The sequence below is a fragment of the Perognathus longimembris genome, chromosome 22 (assembly GCF_023159225.1).
Source record: "Perognathus longimembris pacificus isolate PPM17 chromosome 22, ASM2315922v1, whole genome shotgun sequence".
Taxonomy (NCBI): domain Eukaryota; kingdom Metazoa; phylum Chordata; class Mammalia; order Rodentia; family Heteromyidae; genus Perognathus; species Perognathus longimembris.
The window spans coordinates 10,812,176-10,829,028 of NC_063182.1; the positions used below are offsets into that span (position 1 = coordinate 10,812,176).

Sequence of the window (16,853 nt, forward strand, 5' to 3'; positions counted from 1 at the left end):
GAGACCAATAACTAAAATGTTAGAATTAGGGCTGGGAATATGGCCTAGTGGCAAGAGTGCTTGTCTTGTATACATGAAGCCCAGGGTTCGATTCCTCAGTACCACATATATAGAAAACGGCCAGAAGTGGCGCTGTGGCTCAAGTGGCAGAGTGCTAGCCTTGAGCAAAAAGAAGCCAGGGACAGTGCTCAGGCCCTGAGTCCAAGCCCCAGGACTGGCAAAAAAAAAAAAAAAAAAAAAAAGTAAAATGTTAGAATGAAGCACAAATTTCTTAGAATGTTAAACTTTTAAAAGCTCTTTGAAGAGTTGGACTAGGTTCAGATTTAAGAAATATTTGTTGAGTGTGGTAATAGAGCACTGTGTTCTGAAATTCTAAGGCACAAAGTGATAAGCAAAGAAATATCCAAGAGAACTTTATTTATTTTTATTTACTTTTTGTTGGTTGTGAGGCTTCAACTCAAGAGCCTGGGCATTGTTCCTGAGCTCTTTTGCTCAAGGCTAGCACTCTACCACTTTGAACCATAGCACCACTTCTGGTTTTTGAGTGGTTAATTGGAGATAAGAGTCTCATAGGGACTTTTCTACTCAGGCTGGCTTCGAACCATGATTCTTAGATCTCAGTCTCCTGAGTAGCAATGATTACAGGTGTGAGCCACTGGAGTCCAGCTCCAAGAGAAATTTAAAAGGTAAAATCCAAGATATTTGATCTATGGTTAGATAATACAATTAATATTCTAAGGTTTCAAACTCTGTGACTGGGAGAACATTGTTGGTATTGGTAGAATAGATATAGGTACAGGGAACCAGGGGAAGAATATGGTTTTGGTACTGAAAATACTGACCTGAGAAACTAAAATGAGCTCAAAGCAGAGATGACCATGACATACTGGAGGTGCATGACCAGACCCTCTGTAAGAGTCTGAAAGCCTACTCTGACTTATCTACTGCAGGTAGGGACCAGTGAACCCTGGAAATGAGTTCACTGTCTAGAGAGGAGGGCAAAGGCAAAGCAGAACCCCAGAAACAGAGGGATGTTAGTAAATGAGGTAAAGGAGAAGAAATAATATGAGCAGAAAACTGGTTCAGAAGGTTAGAGATCCTTCATCAAAAGTGTCAAACAATCTACCTACCAGTTTGCTGGAAAAGAATGGGGTTTGTTAATTTGGGGGAAGACACTAGGGAATTTCAAGGAAAGCATAAACAGAAACTTCTTGCTTTTCCTTCTAAACTAAAAGTGAGTCCAGATAATGAAACTTTCTATCCAGACTTAAATATTATTATAAGATGGACATGTGCTGATTTTGGAAATGAGAAATAATACAAGCACAAATCTTTAGGGCAAGTGAAGGTAAGCTCTACCATACTGGTGTGCAGTAAACCTATAGAGCTTCTTACGTGAACAAAATTTGGAAGTGTTTAATGAGCTTTCAGAATAGTGGAGCTTCCTTTCTATGGAAAATTGTGTTCTTCACAGCTCGTGGGGGCTCCAAAAGGAGCATTTTTCAACATGATAATATATTGAAAAAGATGAGTATTAGGTCAAGCATATAGAAAGTGTGCAATAAACACTATTACCACCTGTGTATTTTCAGACAACTTACTGAACATCTCATGTTTGTTTAATTATCTATAAAATTACTTCAACAATAGCAAGTGAAATGAGAAATATATAGTGTTGAGCAAACTATGTGATATATTGTTAAGTCTACCGCCAATACCATCAACAGTAAAGGTAATAACAACTAATACTTACAAGCACTTACTATGTGATTATAAACGTAAGGTATTGTTTTGAGGGTAATATATATGTGAAAATTTCTGCAATAGCTCCATTAAATAAGTAATAATGTCTAGCAATTAGCATTGAGGGCTATCATCAGTACAATATACTTTTTAAAGTACCTTCTTATAACCAAGAAAAAAATAGGAAAAGAGAACAGAAGAAAGTTGGCAAAAGTCAGTATTAAACCAGAAAAATAAAATAAAATAAAATATATGCATGTTGCAGAATTTGATCAATGTTGAGGAAAGATTATTTATGGATAGGAGGGTAATTTGCTACTTGGAGGAGTTAGTTCCTTTCCTGTCCTATTGTTTGGCCTGTTCTGTTTCCACTAAGCTGTGTGTGTGTGTGTGTGTGTATGTGCGCGTGCGTGTGTGCACATGTGTGTGGACATAGGCATGTGCCAGTACTGGGGTTTGAACTCAGTGCCTCAAGCTCTTGCTTGCTATCACTCAGCTATTTTGCTCCTGGCTATAGCTCGAGCACTTGAAAGCTTTGCCTCCACTTCAACCTAATACTGCTAATACGGGATAAGAATCTCAAGGGTTTGTGTGCCGGGCTGGCTCTTCACTGTGATTCTCAAATTTCAGCCTCCTACATAGCTAAGATTAGAGGTGGGAGCCACGAGTGCCCTGCAAGCCCTTTTTAAAAATTATTTTTGTAATTTAGGGAGATAAATTGAAATTTTCCTCTCTGGTTACCAATCCCCTTGCTTTTTCCTGCCAGCATGGTGCCACCCATCTTCACATCTTCACAGAAAAATGTACTCATTTGGGCTATATAGGGGGAACCCCCCAGCTTTTCCAAAAAGTGAGTTGATCAACCTGTTTTCTAGTACGCAATCCTGTCCAGCGTGTTTGTAATCTACAGGAAAATTTAGGTTTAGTCAGCAACATCCATTGTCAAATTTTCTATTTAAGAGCAACTCATTTGCTTATTTATTATGTGAATCAAGAGTCTCTCAAAGTTTACATTTAAGTTTAAACATTGCCTACTTCTTCCTGGCCAATTTCAGAAGTTCAAAGAACCTCAAACTCTAAGGCAATTCAAGTCGTTTAAGTCTTTCTTGTGTTAGCTGGTGCGAGGCCACTGGCCAGGGCCTGTGGCCCCAACAGCCCCCAGCACACGGAGGCTGCAGCTGGATGGCTGTGCTCAGGGCACATGTGGATCAGATCTTCAGGCTGCTCCAGGCTGTGGTTAAGCCTCTCCCAGTCACCATAGGCTCTGGCCAAGGCCGCGCTCTCATCTCGTTGTGTGGTAAGCACTTACAGACCCAGAGGCCAGTGTGTACACTATTGTCTTGTTTCTTACTTTGTAAAGCACTGTGGGTCCCAACCAACATAGATGTTTCTTTAAAAATAGTTTCCTCAGACATACTAGCTGGAACCCCTGAACTCAGAGCTGATGCTTCCTGACCCTCTCTGTTTAGCTTTGGAATTCAGCCCACGGCAGCCATGTGGCTGGCTCTCCCAGCTCTCCAGTGGTGATGTTTGGCTGCAGTATGTCCTGGGCCTTTTTGCTAGTTCTAGAAGGGAACCAGAAGCCTTCAGAACCACCTCTGGTCGTCTAATCAAGGCACGGAACCCCTTAATTTCTGTTTTCTCCCATGTAAAAATAAGGGCAAAAATACTGTCTAGCCCACAGGAGGAATGCAATGCAGAAATCAGATCCTTTGCATGGTGAGCATTGTGTGTACCCAAGTGTAAAGATCCCAGTTACAGACCTCTTGAGTTGACCATGTGCCATTTCACTGGGAACATAGATAAAACATCAACGAAAAGGAATCATGTTAGTGTTGGTTGAACCTATGGCCTGTGGTTGATAGTCATCAAAGTCAAGATGCTGCTGGTTGCCTATAATGACTGAAGTCTGAACCAGCTGCCAAGGAAGGTACTGTTAGAAAACGATGGTGTGAGATGTGGCAACATCACCTTAATTCTATATGCTAAATCATATTTCTGGTCCACTCTGGTTCACTCTGAAAACAGAGTGAACAGGGATTCCAAGTTCTCATTCTACATAGAAGTAACAGTAGTTTCAACACCTAATTCTGGCTCCCTAACCCCTGTCCACTCAACTCTAATCCTAACTGGACCAGCCTGACCCAATCTGAGCTTCAGGCCTTCTGTTCTTTGATGACATTGTCATCTGACATTACCAACAACCTGACACTGCCATTTCCCCTGCATCAGGTATGCTTGTGTTGCTCTTTGCATGGCTGCCCTAGAATGGCCCCATCGAGGACTTCCTGCCTTGTCAGGGAGCACATGCTATGGATGGCCACTTGTAGTAGTCTGAAAGATCCTCAGTGTGTCTCCTCCAATATCCAATTGTTTCTATGGTGCCTGCCATGGACACCTAGGGGGTACTTAACCTCCATTCTTTGGAAGAAAAAGCTCTTCTCCCTATAGCTATACTTGTGATATACATAATTGATTTTATAGCTAAATCAAATGTCTATGAACACCCTGATCCTAAGTTCATTAGTAGTAAGTTTCAGAACCAAAGCAACAAAGATTGCTTGTGAATTAGGGACTGGAAAGGACGAGGAAAGAAAGAACCTAGACCTTGAAAACATCGGTCCATATGTCCATAGTCTCTCCAGAAGCAGAGACTCATTTTTACCAAGCAAACAAATACTTTTTGTGGTACTGGGGATGGGAATGCAGGGTCTTACACATGCTAAGCAAGCAATCTACAACTTAGCGACACCACCAGGCCTAATAAATACTTCTGGACTCATGTTAGTAGCAGGGCACACATCCTTGTGGGGGAAAACAAGTGGAAAAGCAACAATAAATTATAATAATAAATTAATAAGTGTGACAGGGAGTGGCAGCTCTAGAAATACAAAGTGGGGAATCTTGATTCATGCAGAGGATAGAGAAAGTCTCATCCAAAAAAACCCAAAAAAACAACAAACCAAAAACAAAAAACCAAATGAACAAAAACTAAAAAGAAACTAATAGTTTAGATGAAGCTGGAAGACTAAGAAGGCACTGAAAATATTTTTTCTTATCATTTCTATGTGGACTGTACAGTGGGAACATGATGTGGAAAGAGGCACAATTCTGTAGGAGGTCTTATAATGTTATTTATTTTTATTTTGCTGGTCCTGGGACTTGAACTCAGTGACTGAACACTATCCCTGAGCCTCTTTGTACTCAAGACTACTTACTGCTCTACCACTTGAGCCACAGAGCCATTTCTGGTTTTCTGGTGGTTAATTGGAGATAAGAGTTTCCTGTCCCAGCTAGCTTCACATTGTGATCCTCAGATCTCAGCCCCCTGAGTAGCTAAGGGTAACAGGTTGGATAAGAAATGTTCTTACTGCCTTACATATGAAACTGTAACCCCTCTGTACTTCAATTAGACAATAAAGAAGAAAAAAATAAAACACACTGGTACAGCAAAGCAGAAAAAAAAAGAGCAGAAGGGACCTACTCTTCATTAAAATTCCTCCCTTTTTTGAGGAAGATTTCCTGCTGCAGGTTTTCTTTTACTCCTACACTACTCATTTAAAACCTCTGTCTTTGGCAAAATCCTTGCAATTTGAAACAAGAGTGTTGGGCAAAATGTGCCAGACACGAAGCTAATCAGAAAAAGGTGAGGAGGAATATTACAGACGTTATTTATTACTGACGAGGGGAAAATTAAAAAAATACTCATAATTTTTTAATGTGGACTCGACATGACTGTAAGCTTATGGTTTGTAGTTTACAAAGTCAGTTTCTCTGACACCTACTCAATTCAGTCCATACGTAATATATTTAAAGTCCTAGTGAAAAAAAGAGCTTTGATGTGGCTTGCTCAGACTAGACAGAGTTCAAATGTTAATCATTATTGAATTGTGCATAATAAGTATTCAGAGAATGTGCTTGGTTTATAGGGAAATTCACCAGTTAGTTAATATCTGACATTAGCCAGGAGTATCAATTGAGCAATGAGAACCCAAAACACAAAGCAACCACAGAATGAAACCTCAATTCATGACCATGCTGATAAATTAAGCCAGTGATATCTTAAGTGGGCTGGCCAGAGATCTTCTCATGAGTTCATTTAAATTAAATATGGAATAAATAATTTATAGTATCCATTATAACACAAATACCTATTTTGTTCATCACTCTATGTGACAAATACTAAATCCTCAGAATGAGTTTAAAAAGCAGGTAATACAAAAATAATTTTGTTAAAATATCATACTTTTGGCTGGGTACCATGGCACATGCCTGTAATTTCAGTTACGCAAGAGGCAGAGAAGGATGGATCTCAATTGGAGGCCAGCCTGGGCAAAAAATTAGCGAGACCTCATCTTAACAAATAAGCCAGCCACCCGGGAGACAGAGTAGGAGGATTTGCCAGAGGCCAGCTCCAGGTAACACACAAGACTGAAGCAAACACAAAAGTAAACCCGAGAAATAAATGAAGCAATCACAGAAACAGTGGGGCAAAGGGGCAACCAAAGCAACAGGGATACTCACTAGACACTATGTAGGAAGTGAACTTTACAACTTGGTGGGGAGGGGAGTGGGGGGTGAGAGGGGAAGCAAGAGAAAACGAGGGAGGGGGTAACACTGCTTGAAAACAAATGTACTCATTACCTTACTTATGTAACTGTCACCCCTCTGTACATCACCTTGATAATAAAATTTAAAAAAATAAACAAAGCAAAAAGGGCCAAGCGTATGGCTCAAATGAAAATGCTTGACTACTAAGAGCAAGGCCCTGGTTTCAAACCCCAGGACTTCTCAACTCCTCTTCCCTCCACCAAAAAACAAACACGACAAAGAAAACAAGAAGCACATCAAAATAATGAAACAAACCTTTGTTACCTGAGTGAAGAAAGTGCTTAGCTAATTAAAGGAAAGCAGGACTTGTCTTCATTTTCTTGTCTACATGGCAGAACTTGTGGGTAGTGATAAAAATTTTCCTTTCAGGAAATTTTTCAAACTATTGCATTAACATCAATGGCGAAGACAGGAGGACTTAACGTTTTATCCTAGCTACCTGACAAGTTCAAAGTTAGCCTAGCAAAACTAAGTGGACATTTAGAAGTTTCTATAGCGAGCTATTCTTTTACAGAATGTTAAAATCTATATACTAAAAGCTCACGAATCATGGAATACCTAAAAGTTGACTCATAGAAATTAAATAGAGATATGGGCAATTTCCAACCAGTTAGCCTAAATGAGTGAAGATTATATATATATATATATATATATATATATATTATATATATATATATATATTTCCTCACCCCAATCCTGGGCCTTGAACTCTGGGCCTGGGGTACTGTCCTTGGGCACCTTTCTGCTCAAGGCTAGCACTCTACCTCTACCACTTGAGCCACAGAGCCACTTCTGGCTTGGCTTTTTCTGTAACTAATTGGAGATGAGAATTATATTTTAAAAAATGAAGTGCTAGGAGAGTTCAAGGGGGATTCAAGATCCCTGAGGAGGGAGCAGGAAGGTAGAGCTCATTGATCAGGGAGCTAGACAGGATGAATTGACAGGTAAAGAAAGCATGATTACAGTGGGGTGTGGTGGTGCAAACCTATAATTCCAGCACACTAGAGACCGGAGCAGGAGGATTGAAAAGTGTGAGGCCAGCCTGGGCTTTATTGTGAGACCCAGTCATAAAAAAAAAGAAGGAACTTGGGAAAGCATGATAAGAAAGAGAGAGAGAGAACAGAGAGAGAGAGAGAGGGAGGAAGGAAGGAGAAGAAAGGAAAGAAGGAAGGAAATAAAACAGAGAAAGAGGGAAGGGGGAGAGAGAGGGGGAGGCAAGGAAGGAGGGAGGGAGGGAAGGAGGGAAGGACCTGGCAAGACTTTCTTTTTGGAATGTTCTTCTCCCTAAAGAGTCTCCTTTTCAGTCCAAGTGAGAAAATGCACGTAAAGCACTTACCACAGTACCAAGCAGAGGAACAATGCTTCATCAGGCTAAGATGTTATTTCTGACATTCTTTGTCAGCTTCCTTTGCTTTTTCTTCTCTATTCATCTATTACATGTTTTCATTCTACTTCAACATTCTACCGACTTTTAAGCTCCACACTGTATCCACACTGTGTGTGGAATCCTCAGTGCCTCTAATCCCAGGCTAACCTAACCCAAGACCCTAGTGGCCTTCTCCATTACTCCAGTCACCTGCTGCCCTTTCTTCCCACTCACCCTGCTGATGTAGAGAGGGAATCTGTCATCCACGCTGCCTTGACCAACAAGTTTGGCCCCTTTAACCTGCCCTCTTCCCCTTCTACACAGACAGGTTATATGTTCTTTCTGGTGCCTTCAGCTTTATGCTTATCCCCATGAGCTGCCCTTTCATTTTCAGCCCTGTGCCTGGGGTAAGGTGGAGGAGTGGGAAGCAGAGAAATCCTGCATCGCTGATTGCTCACGAGCACGCTTCCACTGGTAATTCCTCTCCCGTGTCCTATATGTATCACCAAGTCGTAGACTCCCCAGCCCGGTGCCTTATAGCTCCTTCTCCCAGCTGTTTGCAAGTGCTACAAATGCACGCCTGGAAGGAGAAAGGAGTGGTGATGGAATGCTGAGAGAACCAGAGGGGGAAAAGCCCCCAAAGGTTGAGCAGGAGAAGGAGTTCCACAAGCCAAGCACTGTAGAAACCAAATATCCTTTGGAGAATTGTAAGCCAATAGAAATTATCCACACAGCAGGAAAGAAGGAAAAAGCTGGTAAAATCTCCTTGCAATGATTTCCCTCCAAGTAATGCATCATCTGTCTTCCAGCAGATTACATTTAACTGAGTCTTATTGGCATTGCTTCCAAATACTCATTCTTTACTATTTTAATCATAATTTTAAGCTTAAATTTTGTAATGGCATTTACAAGAATGAAAAAAAAAAAGAAAGCAGTCAAGAGAACAGAAAGTAGGAGAGAGCAGGGATGAGAGCTCTGGATTTGGCAGGTGGCGATGACGTGGCGATAGTGTCACTGGATTCCACTCATAATGCCCACACAAACTTGAACTTGGCTCCAGTGAGCTTGTAACTATACAATAAGCTGAACAGAAGAACACAGGTATGTATTTTCCCTAATCACTCTCTAATTAAAGTGATAACAGATGTTCAGTCTTAGCACAGGACACTGGTGCCCACTCCCTTCTCCTTGCAATTCTGCCTCACAACAGGCTAATCTAATACAGGATGATGGCTACCACTGAATTCACATTTTTAGTCTGTTTCTCTCTAAATACACGTTTTTCAAGTAATTGGTAGAGTCTGTCAACAAATGGCTATAAATAAGTATTGTGTATACAAAAAAGGAAACTACCCGAAAATATTCATCTTCAGTCTGTGATTAAGATGATGAGCATGAAGCAGACTGGGTCTGTTCCCTGGCTTGGGATGAAAGAAGAAAGACTCTTCCCTCACCCAACATGGCATTTAGTGAAATCCCAACCACAAGTCTCCTGATCCAAAACGCCTTGCTGAAGGCCGAGCTCTTCCTGTGTTGTGTAGTTCAGATTCTAGTGTGCAGGAAGACATGTCTAGCCTCTGGACACATTTTTGGAGAAGGATGAAATAATGCTAACTTAATACTTCATTTGGAAAGGAGGTCTTGTCCATGGTTCCGTCTATGGTGATGGCCAGAGGGGCCCTGGCCTCTGGGGCTGCTTGGTGATGCTGCTCACCCTGAGTTCAGGAGCCTACCCTGGGGCAGCGACAATTACAGTGCAGAAAACTGGAGCTGGCTGGCATTCTCCCAACCACAGCCCTCCACGGTATTGCTGTCCACAGCCCAAAGCCCAGCACATCACAGAAACCCTATCATCACTGCAACGAGGACCACGAGGTACAGCTTGCCAAAGGTAAAAATGCAAACATTTGGAGCGGCTCTTTTTAGCCTGTCCTTGTCATTGACAGCAGCCCAGTTGAAACTAAAGATGTTTTACAGTTTGAGAGTTATCAGGGTTTCCCACGAACTGAGATTCAGAACACAATTACTCCTTCCGAAGAAAACTGAAGGCATGTCTGAGACACTGAGCAAAGGTCATTTCTTTACACTGGATATAGAAAGAATAAAATGCTAAAGAAGTGCCAGCCGCAATTCAACTCAGCTCTGGGCAGGTTTCATAAATGCCCCTGAAGTTGTAGATTCTGATATGAATTGTGTAGCTTGGTTGTGGAGTACCACAGACAAATCTGAAACTCTAAAAACCTGAGCCCTTTCCCCAAAACTCAAATTCAGCCACAACCAAAATCCCAGTGTCCTAAGCAATGCAAGCCATTAGGAACTTCATGTGCAATCATGAAGTGACTCATGCAGGCCGAGTCTGTGGGGACCAGCCTGGTTTGCAGGGCCACTGAGCTTCCACCAGGCATCTTGCCAAAGCAGGTGGGAGGAACTCATCCCTGAGCCTTCTTTTCTTTACCCTGTAACTCGTAACTGGTGTCAGCTACTCCCACTGGAAGAGAGGGGGCTTACCAACCCCACTTCTGAGTGTGCCTATGGAAAACCAATTAAGATAGGGAGACAAGGGGCTGGGAATATGGCCTAGTGGCAAGAGTGCTTGCCTCTTACACATGAAGCTCTTGGTTCGATTCCCCAGCACCACATATATGGAAAACGGCCAGAAGGGGCGCTGTGGCTCAGGTGGCAGAGTGCTAGCCTTGAGCAGAAAGAGGCCAGGGACAGTGCTCAGGCCCTGAGTCCAAGGCCCAGGACTGGCCAAAAAAAAAAAAAAAAAAAAAAAAAAAGATAGGGAGACAAACAAGACAACACTGAATTTTCCATTTGACCTGAATAAGAATGAAAACCTGGCAGATTTAGAAATAGCATGGAGAGGCCTACTTTCACATAGAGGGCTCCTTTTGCTAGAGGGTGGTGCCTTCCTGCAGAGGCTCAGGTGAGCCAAATTCTACAGAGGAGGGGTAACTCCTGAAATGTGGCCAAGATGGTATAATATCTTCTCCTGGATCTTTACTATACAGCTTACTTTATGACAAAGCTTGAGAGGGTGACTAATGGTCCAAAACAAAGAGAGAAGGGAGATATTCTGGACTTGTCTTTAGTAATGAATTCTTTAGTAATGAATTCTTCAGTTCAAAATAACCAGAAAACAAGAGTTTTAGGGTTCCCCCCCCAAAAAAAAGAAACTATAACTTTTGAGGAGATGGAAGTCCCAACTGCCCTCATTTGATCACCATATATAGTCTAAATGTATCAAGTTATAAGAGTGTACCCCATAAAAACACATAATAGATCGCATGCTAATTAAAGTAAATCTTGATAACATGGAGATTTTCAGACCTCCTCCTCACTCCCAGGCAACATTCCTTTACTCTGCAGCCTCTTCCCCACGGAGAAGAGGGCTGTAAATAGAGAAGTGGTGATATTTGTAACTGAACCCTCCATGAAACACCCACAGCTGGCTTCCAGCATGGGCAAAAGAGGCAAAGAAGAAAGCTGCTTATAGAGGCTCATGGATCACTTGAAGTCTACGTTTCCCATCAAACTTCTTGCCCAAAGGCCTCGCTCCCTTTAGGACTGGGATTTCCAGAAAAGTCATTCTCCCTTAACTGGCTGAGGACGTGCATTTTAGAAGGAATCTTACATTAAAACAGCAACATATTGGCAAAATTGTCGAGCATCATCCTTGTCCAAAAAACTGTGTAAGGGCTCAGCACCAGTGGCTCACGCCTGTAATCCTACCTACTAAGGAGGCTCAGATCTGAGGATCACAGTTCAAAGCCAGCATAGGCAGGAAAGTCCATGAAACTCTTATCTCCATTAACCATCAAAAAATCCTAGAAGTGGAGCTGTGGCTCTAAAGCTCAGTGGCAAGGCCCAGGCCCTGAGTTCAAGCCCCAGGACTAGCACAAAACTAAATACAAACACCACCACCACCACCACCAAAATCTGTGCAGGGTGCCACAGGAATGACAGAAAAACATTAATTATTGAATTAGTTCTTTCAGTGTCACTCTTAGAACCTAGGTCCTTATGCCTTCTAGGCAGGCACTCTTACTTCTGAGCCATGCTTCCAGCCTTATTAGTTTTTGGTGGTGATTTCTGAGACAGTCTTGCTTCCTGCCTAAGCACATGCCTGATTGTAATGCATCTATGTTAGACTTCCTAGTAGCTAGAGTAACACACATGAGCTATTGCATCCTTGAGAAGGATGTCATAAATTGTTTTGCCTAGGCTGGCCTCAATATCCTCCTAGTTTCAGCCTCTCAAGTAGCTAGGATTGCAAGCGTGAGTCAGTGGTGCTCAGCAATTACTTCATGTTTTGAGGATGTGCCAGGTACTATTACTATTTTAGATTCCAGAAGGAGTAACCCTACTCAAGAAGCTCAAATGAATTGGAAGGGGAAATATCAATAGTAGATAGTTCATGTCAAATGCCAAGGGCATGGTAACATGTAACTTAGTCATGTAACTCTTCACTGGGCACCTAGCACTAGCAGCTAGTGTAAAGAGGAGTAAGTGCTCTAGAACTCCAGAGACTAACAGCTGATTTTTAGTTGGCAGGGTGAGGAAAAGCCCCCTAAATAAGACAAGACTAGAGGTGAGAGCTCACACTGAAGGCTCAAAAGGGTTTGCAGAGCAGGGCAGGAAGGAACAGTGGGAGGTAGAAACCCACCAGGAAAATCTCTTGAGTTAGACTAACAGAGTCTCTGGGTTAGGCTAGTTCTCTCAAACTACAGATGTTACAAAGTGCAAGCTAGTAAATGTTTTGAGCAGGAACAAAGACACATTTTAGAAAGATTCATTTTTATATTCACTAAAATTATGAAGCAGGCTTCTTGTATGACTCAGTACAGTTTGACAGCCAGGAGGAGCTATCACTGGAAGGGATAGGAAGGGAATGTCCTCACTATAGATGTGCACATGACAGTCTGTATCAGAGAAGGAAAGAAAACCTGCCAAGAGACTGCTTCAGAGAGTGGAGAAGTGGTCAAGCCTCAGGGAGGACCCAGAAGGGCATCTAGATGGCCAACAACACAAAGGGTGCCTGTCAGGTCTGGAACAAGAAACACCAAGCAGAGGTGCTGCTTCCTGAGAGTTGGTGGATTTGAGTTAGGCACAGGGAGTGACATCAGTGTGTTCTGATGTGACGGGAGGATCAGCCGCAGGTGCAGTCTCAGTCTGTGTACTCAGAATGCTGCCCACCTGCAACATGGTTTGCAGGGCCTGGACCACCTGCTCTGGGTCTGGGATCACACACTGGCCATGTTTCTCAGCACCCACCCTCCCCCGCCCCCCGCCCCGCAGGTAGACAAATGAATGCTAAAGGAATGAGAGCTCAGCAGGAGCCCTGAACCCTGGAAACTCTTCTTTGCACAGCTCTCCATGGAGACAAGCATGTGGCCTCTGCAACTCACTAAAAATGTCGAGCTGCAAGAAGGAAGGAGCTGCAAGCCCCAGACACTGCTTAGCAGAGGCTGTCTGGTACCCCAGATGCCCATTTTGCACTGGCTGTGAACCAGACGCGAATGTCAATCCTGTTTGAATTGTTGCAGTTTGGGCTTGTTATAGCAGAGAGCGCTGTTTCAAGCAGTTCATCATTTCCTAGGTAGGTCTCATATTATATACGGCTTCCACTTAGATTGACTAGCAGACTGAGTTCTGCTGGTCTGGTCTGGCCTTTCTTCACTGCAGGCATCTTTGATCTTCCCTTTGCTTCTCTTAGAGAACTTTGTATCACTCATTGCCTACATGGCTCCTTCTCTAGCTCTCAGGCTGGATGGAGACTTTTGAGGTAGCCTTTTTTAACCTCTCAAACTAACCTGGCCCCTGTTAATATTTTGTAACACCTGTTACAGTTTAACTATACACTTATTTGTTTAATGTACATCCTCCCTCTGAAAGTATGAGAACTTAGTAAAGTAGGGGTCACGACTATTTTGTTCAGCAGTGCACTATACATTCAGTACCTAGTCCATGGAGGTGTTTGATAAATATTGCTAAGTAAAGGAATGTTTTGGGGCTACAAAGTTTTGGCTGGCTTTAAGAGTGATGTAAATAGGGACAGACTCGAGTAGAAATACATACTTGGCTATAGTGCCTACCTTTCAATTTCATAGCCCCAAAGAGTCAGTGGAGAAGAATACAGGCATGGTGGTACATGCCTATAAGCCAAGTAACTTAGGAATCAGAGGCTGAGGCTAGTCCAGGCAAAGTTAGCAAGACCCTAAATAAAAACAAAGGGCAAGGGTAGTATAGCCCGGGTGATAAAAGTGCTTTCTTATTAAGATCCCAAGATCAATCCCCAGTAATACAAAAAAGAAAATTTGTTTAGCAATATAATTATTAGAGAAGGAAGAATGTTTGAGATCCTGAGGTAACATACCTTGCGCATCCCTTTGTACAGAGGAAGAATAGCTCAACAAGGTAGGTTTCTCAAGCCTGCTAGGTGGTATCCATGAGGGTCCCCAGCTTGGTACTATACCTACTATAAACAATGAGTTGCTCTGATCACACTGGTAGCTGAGAGGGAATGGGATAAATCTCCAAGCCAGTGGCCAGGGTGAAGCCTGGTTCTACTACCAGATGGAAGCACTGCTTCAGGAAGTTCTTACGATGGGTTTGGATGAATTGGTGTGTCCTCCTATGTTAACTCCAGCACCTTTTCTCCCGGATGGAGTGAAGTGGAGGTGGCTGTTTGTAAGCATGAGGCAGGACCACCAGGGTCTATTTGTGCTTGCTCTCCTGAGAGTGACCTGCTTGTATGGATGTGATAAGGAGGATCCCCAGAGAAACCATAAGCAGGCATCTTGGGCCCTGGGCCCCGTGGCTGTCAGTGTTTCTGCTCACATTTTGGCATTGGGACTTCAGCCCTCTACCTAGATAATTCACCATCACATGCTTCCTTCTGCACTGGGGATATGTTTCTTGTATTGATACAATTAAGTCAGTCATCAGTATCCTTTCAACACTTGAGGAAGCTTATTCCCAAAGAAATACTTGCTACTAAGTGTGATTTCTACACACATTCCTGCCTCCCTTCACCAGGAGATAATTACTGGGCTGTTAAAGCAGAAGGAGCTGAAGGCTGGCAAAGCAAAGTGTGTACAGCTTCATACGTGTCACGGGAACAGAGGGAGCCCATACCACTCCGGGACTCTCTCTGCCAACTTTACTGAGTGAAGTCATCAGCATCCAAGTTCCGATAGGAAGAGTGCTGGTCTCAAAAGCTGGAGGGCTTGGATTGGCCACTGGCTTTCCTACTTATGGCTGCTTTCCTACTTTATCTGTCCTAAAGTCCTTCTAGAGGTTTAAGCATACAAGTTCTATAAAGACTGGCACTCTTCCCCATGGAATACAGAAACTTACTTATTTCAACAAATACCCATTAAACATCTACCCTTTTCTGGTATTGGGGCAGAAACTGGGTTTATTCCACTCAACGATTATTTATTATTTACCTCCTATGTGCTGGAAACTGGATTGCTATAGGCCAGGAGTTTGAAGACTAGTAAAGGGTCTGTTCAACTATTTTACCTGTAGTATGTGGTAGAGCTAGACAAGGCCCTTGGCAGTCCTGGTGAGCAAAAGCTACAGTGCATGCAGAGTGTCTAGATGGGCTCTCAGCCTTTTAGCTACAAATGCTCTCTAGATTCAAGAAAGTTGCAGAGACTTATGCAGAATCAGCCTCTTGTGAAATGAAACAAAAATACCAGTGAAGGGATTCTTTTGGGATTACTAAATACTGGTTGTACATGTAACCAAAATGTGGAGTTAAAAAAAGTGTGTGTATGTGTGGGGCAAGGGTATGGGATATGCTTCACCGCAGTTCAGGGTGGATTTGAAAAATCAAAACTAGTTGAATTCCTCTTCCTTTGCTTGCCACTTCTCCAAACCCACCCTATCATTGAAGTTAGAGCACCTACTTGGTCAGGGTAAGAACGTAAGCTTCTCTTGAGAAAGTAAATAGAGTAGAGGAAGGCTGGGAACAGCTACATTTTCACATGAGGGAGAAATGGTAACCAGGGAACTGGTCTGACTTACCAGGAAGAATGAACACAGGAGCAAACGAGCTTGGAGGGATCAGGGAAAATCTCTTAGCATGGCAGATAAGTAATCCATTAAAACTAACAGCTAAAGGCTGCAATGGAAGCTGTAATTACCCAAATGCTTTTAGAGATCAGATCCCAGAGAGGAGGCAAAATTGGGTGCATCCTACTTGAATAGCCCCTGGTGGCTAGGAGGGATTGTCCTTCTGCCTGCCTCTGTCCTTCTAACTCATCAGAATCCCTGCTCAGGACAGCAGTGTGCCCTTCCAGGCAATGGGAAAATGCTGCCAGGTGTTCTGTATGTCTTTTGAGGTCTTACTGGCAAGTGTCCTATGAAATCAAGGCCACTGAAGGTTTGGCTGTCCTTTCAATGAATCCCTCCCCCGTACTACTAGGTACTTAGGTCACAAAGAATATTTGCCAAGCAGAAACCACAGGGGAGATCTTAGACTGACTTTCAGGGTTTTGTAGAACACCACACTTTTAGAAGCAGAAAGTTTCTCATAGGTTTTATGCTGCAGTATTAGAGTTCTGGTCAATGACATAATGATGTAAATAACACTTCCCAGAGGCTGGTGAGAGCACCAAAGCCTTTGCCTGAATAACAAGCCACAGGCTTAATCCTATAACCACATTAGGTTTATCTGATGCTGAGTTACTTTCTCTGTGTGCTACTTATCTATGGTAGAAGTGGACATTATCAGTGACAGGCGAGAGGGGAACCAAGTCAGTGATGCACACAGGCAGCTATAATGACAAGATCAGAACCTGCACTTTAGCCTGTGATTTTTATACCAGATGTTTGATAAAGATTGAATAAAGGCTAGAAGGAGAACCCAACGAGCTTGTTAAAAGGAAGCCCGTTTTGTTTTTATTCATTACTTTGATTTCTAACTATCTTCCTTCCATCAATCTCCTACCTCCCAAGAAGAGCATGGTTCAGATTCTTCTGTTGCTTTCTATGACAGTGAAAACTATTTCTGAAAAAGCAAAGCACACTCCCAGTGTGAGATTTTTGTGGGTCTCATTGACCTAACAGGAAATCAAAGGAGTGATATTAGAGGCTATATTTATACATACATGTTGATTAC

The 16,853-nt window shown here is 42.7% G+C and overlaps 1 protein-coding gene and 1 long non-coding RNA gene across 2 annotated transcripts in view; one reads left to right on the forward strand and one right to left on the reverse strand.

Annotated features, from left to right (window-relative positions):
- LOC125339845 overlaps positions 1-7,614 on the forward strand; it is a 19,529-nt gene extending 11,915 nt beyond the window's left edge. The window contains exons 2-3 of the long non-coding RNA XR_007208641.1: positions 3,063-3,066; positions 7,602-7,614. This is a non-coding gene — a long non-coding RNA (uncharacterized LOC125339845). The remainder of the gene's footprint in view (positions 1-3,062; positions 3,067-7,601) is intronic.
- The window catches only part of Arsb (arylsulfatase B), a 140,198-nt gene that overhangs the window by 7,666 nt on the left and 115,679 nt on the right, over positions 1-16,853 (reverse strand). The gene's annotated exons all lie outside the window — the stretch shown is intronic.